The sequence below is a fragment of the Chiloscyllium plagiosum genome, chromosome 4, assembly GCF_004010195.1.
Source record: "Chiloscyllium plagiosum isolate BGI_BamShark_2017 chromosome 4, ASM401019v2, whole genome shotgun sequence".
Classification (NCBI taxonomy): Eukaryota; Metazoa; Chordata; class Chondrichthyes; order Orectolobiformes; family Hemiscylliidae; genus Chiloscyllium; species Chiloscyllium plagiosum.
Genome location: NC_057713.1, coordinates 106,541,627 through 106,559,151, shown reverse-complemented (window position 1 = coordinate 106,559,151; position 17,525 = coordinate 106,541,627). Strand labels below are relative to the sequence as shown.

General features: G+C 41.6%; 1 long non-coding RNA gene across 1 annotated transcript in view; it reads right to left on the bottom strand.

The window, feature by feature from the left end:
- Positions 1-17,525, bottom strand: part of LOC122549298 — a 59,088-nt gene that overhangs the window by 35,225 nt on the left and 6,338 nt on the right. The window contains exon 2 of the long non-coding RNA XR_006311484.1: positions 5,294-5,469. This is a non-coding gene — a long non-coding RNA (uncharacterized LOC122549298). The remainder of the gene's footprint in view (positions 1-5,293; positions 5,470-17,525) is intronic.

The window sequence follows — 17,525 nt, the reverse complement described above, 5'->3', positions numbered from 1 at the left end:
TCGCTATTACCCCCCTGCCAACTTGCATCCACCTATCACCTTCCCAGCTATGTTGCCTCCAGCTCCACCCTATACCCCTATTTATCTCTCAGCCCCCTTCCCCCTCCACCTTTCTGATGAAGGGCTTATGCCAGAAACATAGACTCTCCTGCTCCTCAGGTGCTACCTGACCTGTGCTTTTCCAGTGCCATAGTTTTTGAATATAGAAAAGTGTGAAATTATGCACATTGGTAGGAAGAATAGACGGGTAGAATATTTTCTAAATGAGGAACGGCTTCAGAAATCTGAAGCACAAAGCAACTTGGGCATCCTAGTTCAGGATTCTCTTAAAGTGCAGGTTCAGTTGACATTTCAGGCGGCAAATGCAGTGTTACCATTGAGGGCTAGGGCACAAGAGCAGAAATGTATTGCTAATGCTTCATTAGGCTCTTTATAAGATGATCAGAGGAATAGATAGAGTAGACAGTCAGAAACTTTTTCCCCGGGTACCACAGAGTGTTACAAGGGGACATAAATTTAAGGTGAAGGGTGGAAGGTATAGGGGAGATGTCAGGGGTTGGTTCTTGACCCAGAGAGTTGTGGGGGCATGGAATGCACTGCCTGTGGGAGTGGTAGAGTCAGAATCTTTGGTGACCTTTAAGCGGCAATTGGATAGGTACATGGATGGGTGCTTAAGCTAGGACAAATGTTCGGCACAACATCGTGGGCCGAAGGGCCTGTTCTGTGCTGTATTGTTCTATGTTCTATATGGCATGGTGGCTCAGTGGTTAGCACTGCTGTCTCACAGTACCAGGGACCCAGGTTTGATTCCAGTTTCGGGCAACTGTCTGTGTGGAGTTTGCATATTCTCCTGTGTCTGTGTAGGTTTCCTCCGGGTGCACTGGTTTCCTCCCACAATCCAAAGGTGTGCAGATTAGGTGAATTGGTCATGCTAAATTGCCAATAGTGTTCAGGTTAGGTGCATTAGTCAGGGGTAAATGTAGAGTAATAGGGTAAGGGGATGGGTCTGGATGGGTTACTCTTCAGAGTGTCGGTAGTTGGGCCAAATGGCCTGTTTCCACATTGTAGGGATTCTGTGATCTCTCTAAATGCTTTCACATCCATCCCAAAGTCTAGTGCGCAAAACAGAACATAAAGCTTCAGCTAAGCCAAACCAGAGATTATAAAGGTTTATTATAGCTTCTTTATTACTTTCTCACTCCTATTTATAAAGTTTAAGATCCTAAATTCTTTATTGGTTGGCAGACTTCTGGTTATTCAAGCATGTTCAAGCTAAGAGTGACCTCAGCATGTTCCTTAGGTCTTATCAAGACTGAAGAGTCCAATACAAGCTGGATATGGATGTTCACAGAACTGAAAGTTGTTGGCACTTTAGGAAATGTCTGCAGTTTAGATTAGATTAGATTACATTACAGTGTGGAAACAGGCCCTTCGGCCCAACAAGTCCACACCGACCCGCCGAAGCGAAACCCACCCATACCCCTACATTTACCCCTTACCTAACACTACGGGCAATTTAGCATGGCCAATTCACCTGACCCTGCACATCTTTTGGACTGTGGGAGGAAACCGGAGCACCCGGAGGAAACCCACGCAGACACGGGGAGAACGTGCAAACTCCACACAGTCAGTCGCCTGAGGCGGGAATTGAACCCGGGTCTCAGGCGCTGTGAGGCAGCAGTGCTAACCACTGTGCCACTGTGCCACCGTGCCGCCCACATCACCTCTGGATGTTTTTGGCATTGTGAGTTTAGTGCAGATGGTCCTCAAAGCACGCTGATCCAATTTACAGTGATTGCAACCCTTACAGAGGCTTTTTTTTCCCAAAAGGGGTGATTTGCAATGCTGCAGTTTGTCAGGCTCTTGTCTAGGGTGCCTTTGTATTGCTTTTATGGACCACCTTAATGTTATTTACCCTTAGACATTTCTTAATAGAATGCCCAAGCAGACCTCCTGTATCAAACATGACACTATTTCAACCAACAGGCACGTGCTCTGCAGCATTAGTCATCATTCTTGATGGCACCGGTCTCAAGATTGGAGAAAAGTTCTCTTGCCTTGGTAACTTTACAGTCCAGGGATACTGCTATTGATGAAGGTGCGTGGATTCTAGAAAGTAAGTTCTGTCATTTGTTCCATGATCATTTCTGGAAGTAGCATAACACTAATCAGAAGACAATAATGAAAATGTGGCGAAAGTGGGTACGGCAGATGCTGGAGATTAGAGTCAAGATTAGAGTGGTGCTGTAAAAGCACAGCAGGTCAGGCAGCAGAGGGCAGTGCTGACCTGGAAGGTTGGAACTGGGGTAAGGTGGGGGAAGGGAAATGAGGAAACTGGTGAAGTCCACATTGATGCCATGGGGTTGAAGGGTTCTGATGCGGAAGATGAGGCGTTCTTCCTCCAGGAGTCAGGTGGTAAGGGAGTGGCGATGGAGGAGACCCAAGACCTCCATGTCCTCAGCAGAGTGGAAGGGGGAGTTAAAGTGTTCAGCAATGGGCGGTAGGGTTGATTGGTGCGGGTGTCCCAGAGATGTTCTCTGAAGTGCTCTATGAGAAGGCGTCCAGTCTCCACAATGCAGGGGAGACCGCATGGGGAGCAACGGATACAGTAAATGACATGTGTGGAAGTGCAGGTGAAACTTTGATCGATGTGGAAGGCTCCTTTGAAGCCTTGGTCGGAGGTGAGGGGGAGGTGTGGGCACAGGTTTTGCAATTCCTGCAGTGGCAGGGAAGGTGCCAGGAGGGATGAGTGGGCTATTAGGGGGCATGGACCTGACCAGGTAGTCATGGAGGCAACGGTCTTTACAGAAAGCACATAGGGGTAGGGAGGGAACTATATCCCTGGTGGTGGGGTCTGTTTGAAGGTGGCGGAAATGTCGGCAGATGAAGCGATGTATATGGAGATTGGTGGAGTGGAAGGCGAGGACCCGGGGGGTTCTGTCCTTGTTGCGGTTGGACAGGTGGGGTTCAAGGGCGGAGGTGCGGGGCATGGATGAGAATGCATTGGATGGCATCTTCAACCATGTGGGAGGGAAAATTTCAGTCTTTAAAAAAGGAAGCCATCTGGTGTGTTCTGTGATGGAACTGGCCCTCCTGGAAGCAAATGCGGCGGAGGTGGAGGATTTGGGAATAGGGGAGAGCATTTTTGCAGGAGGCAGGATGGGAATAGGTGTAATCCAGATAGCTGTGGGAGTCGGTGGGTTTGTAGAAATGTCCGTGTTGAGTAGGTCATCGTTGATGGAGATGGGAGTGTTGCTGGTGTAACTCTGGAAGGTGGACTGTTCTACATAACCGACAAAGAGACAGGCATAGCTGGGACCCATGCGGGTGCCCATGGCTACCCCTTTTGTCTGGAGGAAGTGGGAGGATTTGAAGGAGAAATTGTTGAGGGTGAGGGCCAGTTCGGCCAAACGAATAAGACTGTCAGTGGTAGGGTACTGGTGAGGATGTCGGGAGAGAAAGAAACGGAGGGATTAGAGGTCCTTGTCATGGTCGATGGAGGTGCAGAGGGACTGGATGTCCATGATGAAAATGAGGCGCTGGGGGCCAAGGTAACGGAAGTCTTGGAGGAGGTGGAGGGTATGGATGGTGTCCTGGATGTATGTAGGGAGTTCCTGGACTGGGGCAATAGGACAGGATCGAGGTAGGTGGAGATGAATTTGGTGGGCAGGAGCAGGCTAAAATGATGGATCGGCCCGGGTGGTCAGGCTTGTGGATCTTGGGTAGGAGGTAGAATTGGGTGGTGTGGGGTTCCCGAAATATGAGGTTGGAAGCTGTGGGTGGGAGTTGATAATAATGAAAATGTACCCAGCCACTACCATTGTCCTTACTGCCCTGCTGTATGGCACAGAATCCTGGGTCTGTTAGAGATGCCATTTCAGTGCTCTAGAACGCTTTGAAGATACCCAACGAATTCAGTGGCAGAAAAAAAACTATCAATAACGGGGTCCTCCATTCTGCAGAAAGCCAAAACCTGAAGACAATCCTCCAGAAAGAATTCGTGTTGTACTAAATGCAGCTTAATTTCCTCTGTCATTTTCATTGGTTTGTGCACATTTACACTCAAATTCTCTTGCTCCTGTGCCTCCTTCAGATTTGTACCATTTATTTTCTATTGCTAGTTGCCTTACCAATATGAATTGCTTCACACTTCACTACATTAAATCTAATTTCTCACTCAGAGGTCATGAGATGAAATTTAATCACAGCAAGTTGTGAAATTTAATTCAATGAATCTGGTCATTTTGAGTTGACAAATGATTACAAAAGGTGCTGGACTGTTTTCAAAACCTATTAATGTCCATCAGAGATGAGAACATCCAATTTTGTATGACTGATCTTAACACTTTTACAGCATCGAGGGCTGCACAACAGCTAAAGCTTTGTTGATGTTGATTACACACCAAGAATAATTCTTAAAAAAATCTATTAGTTTCCTTTTCAAAAAATCCTGACAATTGATTGAGGAATGGGCAGTCTTTATTAAAGGGACATTTAGACCCATTTTCTCTCTCTTCCCTCACTAACAGTCAGTTCCCCTTCTGCTATGCATTTTACCTCCTTGTTAATCAGGTGCTTTTCATATAAGGATATTTACCTATCGTAAATATATTTTCCAGCTGTCAGAAAAGAAACTATAGCAAAATCCTTGTCTATCTGGACTACCACAATACAAACATGAGTTGAAGTGCCAGAATCATTTGTGTGCTCATGCAGAGATGGTGCTAAATGGACTGTGCACAATTTGCCAGCAGTCAGGTCTGCTCACAGGAGATGGCTATGCCAAGTGATATTGCAGTGCTGTAATAGACTGTGTGATGTGATTGTGGATCAGGTATTCCAGCTTTATGTTCCAACCTGAGCTGAACTAGCTGATTGATCGCTGCCAGACGAAGTGGTGGAGGCTGGTACAATTACAACATTTAAAAGGCACCTGTTTGGATATATGAATAGGAAAGGTTTGGAGGGATATGGGCCACTTGCTGACAAATGAGACTAGATTAATTTCGGATACCAGGTCAGCATGGACGAGTTGGACCAAAGGGTCTGGTTCCGTGCTGTACATTTCTTTGACTCTATGACTCTATACCAATCAGGACATGTATTGGGATCTCAAATTAAAGGAAAGTAGAAATCAGCCAGACATTTTGTTCCAGACATACTATTGTAGAAACATCAAGGAAGGTGGTAACCATGCTCACTTATTATACCCACAACTAGCTGATGAATTAGTAACACTTCATTTAAACTAACATTTGTGAAATAATCGTTGGGGTGAAGTTTTGGCAATTACCTGCATATTTGAGACAGGTGAAGGGCTTTTGCCCGAAACGTCGATTTTGCCTGTCTTCGGATGCTGCCTGAATTGCTGTGCTCTTCCAGCACCACTGATCCAGAATCTGGTTTCCAGCATCTGCAGTCATTGTTTTTACCTATTTGAGACAGGAGCCTAGGAGGCAGTGTCACAGCCTGTAGGACAGTAAAGGAGAAGAAAAATTGGGAAAAAATGTTTAATCATTAATTACAACTTCAGTTACCTGGAAAGAAGTCTATCTTCACCAAGAACATCTAGGAACCAAAGAAAATCTAAACCAACGGTTAGAAAAGGGTAAAATTTGACCAGAAATTAGATGATGAAAACACTGCTTTCACACAGGGGAATCGAGAGACTAAATCCTGAACCACATTGGAAAGTTTCACTGATCTCACACCTTTCGGTTTAATAGTAGAGGTATTCCCGTTGCTATAAAACAAAAAATACCACTCAAGCTATCAATTTCTGTGTTGTTTGGGTCACAAACTCTCAGTCTATTCCCACATTCTTATTCCTGGTCTCCAGCCATGTAGGTTATGATAACTCAAGTCCATATTGAAGATTTTTTAAAAAATTGTAACGCCATGACTATCCCCGAGGCAGTGGGTACTAGATTCCATCCCCCCGTGTGAAAACAATTTCTTAATCATCTCTAAACCTTCTCACAAATACAATAAATCTTTGACCATTGGGTAACATCTTTGCTAATGGAGATACCTGTATATGCTTCATATCCATTATCAATGCTCTTATAATTTGTTACACTTCAATTATCCTTTATTTATCAAACTGCTACTGACAGCATGTGTGCCGTAAATCTGCTAATAGAAAATGCCCACACAAATACATCAATCTTTAGGACATCCCAATCATTTCACACCTAATGAATTACATTTTAAAGTGCAATCACCATTGAAGCAAATGTAGGGACTACAACCAATTTGAGCACAGTCAAATCCATAAATTGTAAAAAGATAAATAATCAGTTGATCTGTTCTAGACATTGGCACAGGGCACTGGGAGAATTCTATGCTAAATTTTTAAATAATGCACTGAACCTAAACAGGAGCAGAGGCCTTGGTTTATAATCTTCCCAAGAAGGCAGTCCCCTTAACAATGCTAACTACTGCAGTGCAGTCACTGTGGATACTCTGAATCTAATATTGAGTACTATCGTCAAGTATAGCCTGTATGTTCTTACATTGTTTAAATCAAAACTAAATTCTTAAAATACAGATCACATGAACTGTATTGCAAGATTAAGCATTCCCAATATCTTGGATAGAAACTTCAAGAAATAATTATAGTTTTACCAAGATCTAACATTTATCAAAGTATAGCATTTTATATGTATATATAGAGAGAGATAGATAGATGGATAGATACTTTTCTGACCAATCTACTCAAAGTTGTTGTAACATGTTTCTGGAGAAGTGGGACTTGAATCTGGGTCTCCTAGCTCAAATATAGGGGCACTACCAAAGCAGTAAAACAACCCTCCAGCTTAGCATTGATATGTTTTTACAGATTGCAAAGGGTTGGACTATTTTCCAAATGCAATCTGCACAGGGACGAGAGACAGGTCACTGCAGCAAACCTCTTAAAATAAAGTTTGCCCCACTCCAAATTAATTGGTAGAATTAACTGAGATTGCAGCTGCAATAGCATTAAAATGTTATTAACAGTTTCCAATTACATTGCCTTTTCCACATATATTGCACAATGCTGCTATTCATTCTTGCACTTTTAGTCATTAAGGGCCCTCAAGTGAATGCATAATATTTTTGATCTTGTTTCCAGGGTCTGCTGAGATAAGGAAATATTGACCCAAATTTTCCAGTTTCCAAACTGTGGGGAGGGCCAGATGCACACCAGAAGATGTGCTACAAGAGGTCTCATAAGTCCCAACTCGAGCCCCCCGTAGAAATTGAATTTCAGATGGACACAATTTCTTCCTGTGGCCCTCAAAAATCTCTCTGAGTTATAGTCAGAGATTTCAGACATTTTCAACTTTGTGAACTGGATAGTTACCAGGAAACACCTGATGTAACTCCTAGTATTTATAACTACAGAACTGACCGAATGACATATACTGAAATCCCTCACCCACTAACGACTGTCTTATTCACTTATCCCATCCACCCAACTCTTCACATTTCCTCCTTATACACTTCTCTTCTCCTTCAAAGAAGTTTTGGAATATTTAAACTTTACTTCCTGGAAATGCAGCAGCTCATGTTACAAAAAGATGATGTGTATTCTGCACAGGTTCTCTATACTGCTCCCTCCAAGCTTTCTTGCACTGAGTAATTTCTAAAGGATGCTCCATCAGAAGATCCTCAGAATAAAAAGCTAGAAGCAAGTAAGTGTGTTGTCTCATCAGTGTCAGAAATCAGGTGTCCAAAACTGATCAAAAAATGAGGTCTGTAACATGTTATTGTAGCTTCACTTTGCATAAGCAACATTGCATCACATCCTGATGATGTAAACAGTCATATTAGAATAACCCACAGTTGGACCTAACCCCTTAAACCACATCATCCCCAAAATCTCTGCTTCTACTCAGTAAATTACAAAAGTCTGCCATTTCTGTCAAAAACAAAACAAGGGAGTGCACACAGCAGAAATAACTATTTTAAGAAATACCAGCTGGAAAGCTTCAATACAGCTTCTTGATAGACATTCTAACATGTTGATGAAGACAATTACATCTCCCTACAAAGGTGCGCAGCAGGGTTTCTTATTAAGAAAATACCCTTGCCTCAAAGTGCAATGCAATTCAGACAGCCATGATTAACACTGGCCTTGTCAAATGCAGAATGAAGCTGAGAAATCTTGTCTGAGGAGAATTAATCCTGTGTCTGGATTCTGATTTAAAACAGAGAAATTCAGTCACAGATTTCAAGATGAAATCATCCCAGAACCATAGATGAAGAGATGGGATAGTGTCCCTAAAGCATGAATATAGCCAGTGACAAGAATTTAACTGCTACTACGACAAGCAAAGGAGTTTAAAATATATTTACAATGTATTGTAGGAGTTTGCAATATAATTACAATAATACTGGTACTGAAATGTAAAATTATCGCTGCAATAATAACACACATCACCTAAATATTAAAAGGGAAATAAGTTAACAAAGTTAAGCAAATTAAATTGTAAAGGGAAATTATTACAAGCAAACATTTGATGTGAACACACAAAATGTTGGAGGAACTCAGCAGTCTTGGCAGCAGCTGTGGAAAGAGAAGCAGCGTTAACACTTTGAGTCCAATATGACTCTTCTTTAGAACATTTGACATTTTTTTTGCTGTGCACTTCCAGAGAATGAGTCTGTGTGTATTCCATATACTCTTGTAGAAGTTCCCTGAAATGCATCATTACTATTTGAGTTCTCCTTAATCTTAAAAAGAACACAAAATGATTGGGCATTTGGTCTTCTTAGTTTCTTACCTGTTTTTGATCTATTGAGATGTCACACAGATATTGAAGTTTCAAGTCCAGTTGATCTGTTTCACTTGAAACATGGTCCCACATTAGCCAATCCTAAAACAGTAGAAAGGCAAGATAGCAGCACCACAGCATAGATTCGACGAGCACTGTGTCCCATTCCATTGTAAATTCCAACCTGTCTTCCCTTCTCCCTGGATAACAGACACTTCTCAAATTGCCTGCAATCATCGTTGCGAAGAACATGGACGCTGTTCCAGCCGACAGATAAGATACAAATGCACCCAAATGTCTGATGGGCATTCAAGGGTTTTGAAAGCCTATGCCAGAACCCAAACTCTGTGATCTATATACTCTATGTATTCAGTCTTGTTCAGCAAATCTATTAAATTATCCAGATAGTTAGTAATAAACAATCACTTCATTCTACTCATTAAAAAGATTAATAAATCCACTTGAAAACCTTTTCCCATGCAGTGTTTAATACTGGAGGTACATGCCTGATTTTGTTGCTTAAATAAACAACTATTGTGTTATTTTCAAGACAAAATTTGGTATCTTCACAGCTTCTGCTCATTTGTGCCTGGCTTTGATTGTATTGGTCAAATAACTGTGCAACAAGGATATGAAGAAGTTTTCATTCTGGCTCCACACAAATACTGTGAACATTGCTAGCCCATCCTGTACTGCAACCTCTGCTCCCACTTCCAACACCGCCAGCCCCACTACGGGCCCAGCCAGCCACAGATCTCAGCATAGGAACAGAATAATTTCCAGCAGATCCACAACAGGTGACCTGCAGGGTGGCACCCAGGTACTGTACTGTCTGCAATTTGCCAATAGCATTCAAATGAAATCCCATTCCTTCTCCTGATGCTCTTTTTGCTAACTTTGTGCCAATGCTGTCTGGAATTGGTAAATTGGTTCCAGGATATTTTTCTGTTACTGTGGCAATGTGTCGATTGCTGTTTTGTAATTATTGTTAGTAGTACTATCTTTGAATTGAATTGAATTTATTGTCACGTGTACCGAGGCACAGTGTAAAGCTTTGTCTTGTGAACAATACAGGCAGATCACAGAATTAAATAGCATAGATAAGTAAATAACAGGTAAACAGCGGCAAAAACAAAAAACACTGGTACAGGGCGAATGTTCAGAGTTTGTGAGTCCATTCAATATTCTAACAACAGTAGGGTAGAAACTGTTGTGAAACTGGCTGGTGCATGTGTTCAGACTTCTGTACCTTCTCCCCGATGGTAGAGGTTGTAGAAAAACATTGCCAGAGTGGGATGCATCTTTGAGAATGCTGATGGCCTTTCCTTAACAATGGGCCTGGTAGATGGATTCTATAGATGGGAGGTTAGTCTTTGTGACTGTTTGGGCCAATTTCACCACTCTCTGTAACCATCTCCGATCTTGAGCGGTACAATTGCCATTACAGGTAGTGATACATCCAGACAGAATACTGTTGATGGTGCACCTATAAAAGTTAGCAAGGATATTCATTATCATGTCAAATTTCCTCAGCTGCCTGAGGAAGAAGAAACGTTGTTGGGCCTTTGTAATCAGTGCATCCACATGAAGAGTCCAAGAAAGCTTGTTGTGGATGACCACTCCCAGAATCTTGACACTCTCCACTTGTTCCACCTCTGTGCTGTAAATGTGTAGTGGGGCATAAGTAACATACCTTAAAAAGTCAATAAAGAATTCCTTGGTTTTGCTGGCATTAAGAGCTAGGTTGTTCTCAGTGCACCATTTTTCCATGTCTTCTACCTCCCACCTATAGTCTGTTTCGTTGCCATCTGAGATTCGACCAACTATAATGGTGTCATCAGCAAACTTGTAAATGGCATTAGTCTGGTATTTGGTGATGCAGTCATGGATATACAGTGAGTATAATAGGGGGCTGAGTACACACTCCTGGGGGTTCCAGTGTTGAATATTAGTGAGGATGAAATATTGTCCCCAATCTTCACTGATTGTGACCTGTGGATCAGGAAACTGAGGATCCAGTTGCAGAGAGTGGGGCTGAATCCAAGATCACTAAGTTTAGTAATCAGTCTCGAGGGGATAGTAGTGTTGAAGGCTGAACTGTAGTCAATGAGTAGGATTCTTACGTAGCTGTTTTTGGTGTCAAGATGTTCTAGGGAGGAGTGAAGGGCAAGTGATATGGCATCTGATGTGGATCAATTGGTCCGACAGGCAAATTGGAGTGGGTCAAGACTAGTGAGAAGGCTGGAGTTGATTAATGTCATGACCAGCCTTTCAAATCACTTGATGACCATTGAAGTTAGGACCACTGGACGGTAGTCGTTGAGACATGCTGCATGAGCCTTCTTAGGCTCAGTGATGATTTGGACTGCTAATCTGGAGACCCAGGTAATGTTCCGAGGACTCGGATTCAAATCCCACCACTGCAGCTGGTAGAATTCAATGAAAATCTGGAATTAAGAGTCTAATGATGATCATGAATCCATTGCTGATTGTTAGGAAGAACCCATTTGGTTCACTAATGTCCTTTAGGGAAGGAAACTGCCATCCTTACCTGGTCTGGCCCATATATGACTCCAGACCCACAGCAATGTGGTTGACTTTTAACTGCCTGTTAGGCAATAAATGCTGGCCTAGTCAATTATGCTTTCATCCTGTGACTAAATAACAATTTTTTAAAAATGCATAGTTTCATCAGATTTCTTTTTGTAAAGAATGTTTGCGGATTGAAAGTTTCTTGCATATTCACAAATACGAATCAAGGATAACAACTAATTATTGTAATAAAATGTGACATCTTAAATATGATGGGTGCAGGACATGATACTCATAGATGTAGAATCATTGAAATTTGCAATACAGGAAGCCAATCGACCCATATCTTTTCTTTATTCACTCAAGGGAAATGAGCATCACTGGCTGACTAGCATTTCTTGCTTATCTCTAGCTGTCCTTGAGAAGATGGTGGTGTCCTACCTTCTTGAACTGCTGCAGTTCAGGTGTATCAAGGGATTTGGTGAGTAGGTGAAAGAACGCAGTTATGCCATGATTGTGTTGAATCGCAGCACAGACATGAGGAGACGTATGATCCTCTGTCTTTATTTCTTATGTGTCTGTTCCAGCCCACCTTTCTAGATCTTGATCCATAGCCCTGTAATTTTGTATATAATGTGCATAATACATCTGTGACATTTTTGCTTTATACATAAAACATAAAATATAAATAATTGCAACATAACTATAATGTGTGTTTTATGCATGTGCGAGTACATCGGCAGGCACTTTAAATGTGAGGAGTATTTCTGCTTTTGCAGTACTTCCAGATTGTCAGTTTCGGTTTCAGACTCCCATCCATCTCTAAATGACAAATATTACCTCTCAACTTCCTCCTAAACCTTCCACTAATCACTTTAAGTCCATAGCCTCATTTATTAAACTTCTAAGGGAATAAGGTCCTGCCAAACCACTCTATCTGTTTCAAAGGAAATATCTTCAGCCTTTCCAATCTTTTCTTATAACTGAAATTCTTAATTTAACAGCAGACTAGATTTATACATCCTCCAGTACAATCACGTTTCCTGCAATGTGATGATCATAACTGTACATAGTATGATAGCTGCAGCATAATTAGTGCTTTATACAATTCCCTGCTCTTTTTTTCATTATAACAGCTAATAAAATATCCCACATGCCGTGCAGTGCATCATGTATGCCATTCAGTAAATTTCTGGTTACAGTCTTTGGGAATCAGTTTAGCTCAGTTGGCTGGGTAGTTCATTTACAGAACAGTGTGATGCCAACAGCATGAGTTCAGTGCCTATCACTAGTTTGAGGTTATCAAGAAGGACTCTCCTTCTCAACCTCTTCCCTTGCCTGAGGTCTGGAGGCCCTCAGGTTAAATCACCTGCACCACTTCTCTCTAATAAGAGAGCAGCCCCTCTGGTCTGGTAAGACTATGGTGATACAACAACTGTTACAGTCTGTGTATATCATGAAATGTGCAATGCATCATTCCTTATGATGAAATTGTGAACAGAGACTAATTTTTGTAAAATAAAAATGTTTACAACTTCAGTTTTATTGTTGTTTGACGAGTGCATTGTAGAAGTTAGAAAATGGCTGCTAATTTCAAATTTCAACTCAGAAGTACTCATAATTAAATTACATGTTTTCTCTCTTTTGTTAGGATTCCTTTATATCTCTAACATTTTATGCTGAGAAAATGCATAATCGATGTTTGAAGTATATGATATTATACCCTGTAAGATAAAACATAGCCACATGTTCTTTTGAGGTTAGAAAGATAACAAATTCTCTTAAGGGCTGGATTGCAGTTGAGAAACCTGGACAGGCTGGCTCAATCGACAAGATTATTAAATTACTGAAGGCATTATGAAAATGGTACGTACGTAGAGAAAAAGGCAATATGGCAGTTGGTAATTTAGGATTTCTTCACATTTAAATCCTACCACTGCAGCTGGTAGAAATCTATGTAAGAAAGAAAGCAAGTGAAGAATACATAATGTGTACATTAGCCTAATTATTAGAATCACCCAAATCGACATTTCGGGCAAAAGCCCTTCATCAGGAATACCCGAAATATCGATTTCGCTGCTCCTTGGATGCTGCCTGAACTGCTGTGCTTTTCCAGCACCACTAATCCAGAATCTGGTTTCCAGCATCTGCAGTCATTGTTTTTACCTATTAGAATCACCCAGTCTAGTCAATCACTTTAAAAGAATGAGTCACTCATGGTAATGAAAGAAAATGGCCTATATATAATAAGCTTGGGCTGTGAGTGAGTATTGAAAGTGTGACAGAAAAGCATTGCTGAAAGTAGACACCATAAACTATAGGCAAGTTTTGAATATATTAGACTGAGAGAGATATAGAGGAATAAGGGATAGAAAGGTGAATAGATAGACTGACAGATTAATACAGAGGTGCAAGGTATTAAATTACCAGTTGAATGATGATCCAATCAATGACGAGGTGATAACGAGGCAAGGAATGAACAAAAGGTGGATCTAGAGGAGATGTAAATGTCAATATGGGATTCGTTACCAACAAATTTTGTTTACAAGTTCGGAGGCAGGGCTTAGTGATGATAAAAAAAATGAGCTCAGAGGTGACCACTCTCTCCTGCTTTGTTGTGTGTTGCAGAAAGCCTTTTGCTGAGTCCATCAGGAAGGATGTGAACCAGAGCAGGGTGACTGTTGCAGGCAGCAGAGACCTGCAGGTCAAAACCTCCCCATACATGGATATTGTTGCCATTTTCTGCTCGATATGCTGACAGTGTGTAGACTCATGAGCATCTGTAACCACTTCAAACTAGTAAATCGAGGCAAGAGCGAGGCCAGGTTCTTTGGGAATTGAGCCGACTAATCCTTTACCCCCTTCATCATCTGGTCAAATTATCTGGAGATGCTGACAATATGGTTTGGAGGGGCTGGGGCATGTGCCAAAACTTGGCAGGAGCATATCGCCAAGGTGAGGCAATAACTGGATAGATAGGAGTACCACTTCCTCATGTGATGATGCTGTCACTTTAAAAAGGTTAATTTGTCCTGGGTTTTTTTGAAGAGAAGTTGTAAAGGCAAAGGTGCCAAAGTGGCTATGGGAGATGGCCTAAGTCAACAATCAGAGGAGGCCGTTTTATTTTTAAATTGTTGCAGCAATGGAAGGGGAGTGGCCAGTTCTCACAGATCAAGCTTTCTGGTTTTAGCTGTAGCAGTCAGAAGCTGTTTGTATTCCAGAAGAGTTGGAGATTCAGTAAAATGATTCCTAACTACTACATTCTCTGAAATCTTTCTTGATGTTATTTCTTCCTGGATTGGAGAATTGCTTGTAAGAATCTATGTCCGAATTTGCCTTTTTGCCAAGGGGTGTGTTTATGGGATGTTACAATATTGGACCATTTAATTAGTAATAAGGTACTGTATCTATTATTCAGTTAAGTTTTCCAATAGCTAATTTATTCTAAATTCCTCTTTCTCTTGTTTGTATTTTAACTATAGTGTTTAAATAAATTGTGTTTTGCTTCACATCGAGTAGTTTGACCAGTTGCATCACAACTGGAACATGCATTTCACATCTACCTTTAAAGTAAGAAAACGTTGGGGTCTAGGCTACCTTCTTAAAATATTGTGAGGGTGTCTGGACTGATCTATAACACTCTGCATTGTGGCTAAAAACCTAATCATCAAGTGCGAGATACTCTCGGTGTTGTACATGGCACATGTCTGGCCCATTCCTCAAGCCATCTTCTAGTTCATCTGGAGGTTAACGTTGGACCATGTACAAAGCTCTGAATGTCGGGGGTGGGGTGGGGGGGGGTGGTGGGGAGATGGGAATGAATGTACCTAATGCCGCCCTCATTTTGATGGCCACCTTCTACCTGGCTGCATCAAGCTGTGCTTCAACCCTTGGTACGCAAACATGCAAATGTCACTATGTACTGACGTACTACCTGTCTCCAGTGTTGTGAAGGATGGGACTGGCCTCAGCACCTTGGAAGACTCCAAGTAGTTGCACTGTTCTGTATCACCTGGACATCATGGTGAAATTTGCATCGACAAACATCTTTGACCTCAAGTCCACAGGAAGTGGTCAGCGTGTAGCATCCTTGAGGCCCTGCGGGAAAAGGAGAGGGGTGGGGGTGGATGGAATCTTGTTGCACGGTTCCTGAACAGGCTGTCAGAATCATTTAGCAGAATGCCTCATTACTAGAACTTTCCAACAAGCACCAAGACGTTGCTTGGTTGGTGGTGAGATGAGCACTACCCGTCAGGTCCTCTATACATGCCTGGCTTCTGAACTCAAAGGTTCTCAAAGCAGCTGCAAAGGTGAAAATACATTTCTTTCTGGAATGTGCTTTTTTAGAGAAGGTCTGGAGAGAGAAACAATGGTTTTTGTCGAGGTTCATCCTGAGCAACCCCATGACGCTGGTCTCTGTGCTCTGTGGGCTGTTCCCTGGGACCCAAACTAAGACAAACATCAATTGCATCTGGAAGTCCTTCAGCTCAATGAAAGACGCTCTTTGGTCTGCCCGAGACTTGTTGGTCCTCCAATGTAAAAAGCTGAATGCAACTGAGTGTGGTAGACTGGCACATTCTAAGGTCCAGGACAATGTGCTAAAGGACACACTAAAAGTTGGGGCAGATGTTACCAAGGTGCAATGGGGAAAGACCACCATCTAAGGTCTTTCTGCCAAAGTATAATGAGGGTCCATTCACATATCAGACCCTCTTGTTCTGTCAATGTATGTAAATAATGTTCCACATGAGTAAGAAATGTATTTGATTTTTGCAACTGCAGGGAATGTCAAATTTCAATGTTACTTAATATGCAAAGACTGTACAGAATGGCTTCAGTACCTGTAAACGTCCTTCCCAAAAGGACTTTGGTGAATCTGGTAAGTTTTTACATCAATCAACAATGCTTACATGATCATTATGGGGCCAGCCAGCAGTTCATTCCAGATTCTATTGAATTGAAATATCGCCATCTTCAAACCTGTGTACCCAGAATATTAGCCTAGGGTTCTGGGATTGCTAGCCAACAAACATTGCCATTTCAACACTAACTCTTGCAACTCTAGTATAGGTATATGTTCACTTTTCAAATTAAGAATTGTTTTTTTATTTTGACGAGAACTTCCTGTAACCCTCTGGTAAGAGAAAATGAGGCCTGCAGATGCTGGAGATCGAAAAGTGTGGCATTGGAAAAGCACAGCTGGTCAGGTAGCATCAGAGGAATAAGGGTATCGATGTTTCGGACATAAGCCCTTCATCAGAAATGTCATCAGGAACCCTCTGGTGTCTTGCTTACATTCTCTGCAATGTTTATACTCCCAGTTGCAGTCAACGCTACAACTCAGTCTGTTGTACTCTCAGTTTGCTTCTGGATTTACCAAAACGTTTTGCCTGTAAGGCTCAGACATTAATTTGTATACACCAAGAATATTAATGCCTGTTATCTCATAAACAATAGAAGGCTGTTCAGAAAGCAAGGCATAAATCTCATAAGCTCAGCTCAACAATTGGATTTTCATGAACCAAGAATCCAATTTTCCTTTAGCCTCATTAGCCATCTTGTCAAAAGAAGTGAAAAATGCCTTAGTGCCTCTTACACCAAATTTTGGAGGGGTTGTACAAATTTTAACAGCCCCCCCCCCAATGGATCTTGGATTGGACTTCAATTCTTCCACATCAGAATCCAGACTCCGAGGATGCTTATTAATTTTAATTCAAGTCTTGTGAACTAGTATTCAATTACTCTCTGTCATTTTCCTTTCTCTTCCTGTTTCCTCTCAGGTGAGTATCTTTCTTTACTTTTCTGTATTCTGAAGTGCTTCTTTTTCCAATACAATTCTTAAAACAGTTGTAATTTTCTTTTGTGCTTTGTTCATTTCCATTTCTATTTTAAGCTGCTTCACCTGCAATTGAAATCTCACTAATTCAATTGAATCACCATCTGTAGGAGCAAATTACTGCAAATGTTGGAATCTGTACTGAAAACCACAAATGCTGGAGATCCCAGCAGACCGCATTCTCATGTGTCTGTCCTCAGCATGCTGCAGTGTTCCAGTGAATCACAGCACAAACTGCAGGAACAACATCTCATCTTCAGACTAGGCATCTTACTGCCTTCTGAACTTAATGCTGAGTTTAGTTATGAACCAACTCCCATTTCTTCCCTTTCATGATTTTAATGTTAAGTATGAGGCTGAAGAAATGTACTGTCTCTCTAGTCATGAAGATCTGCCCC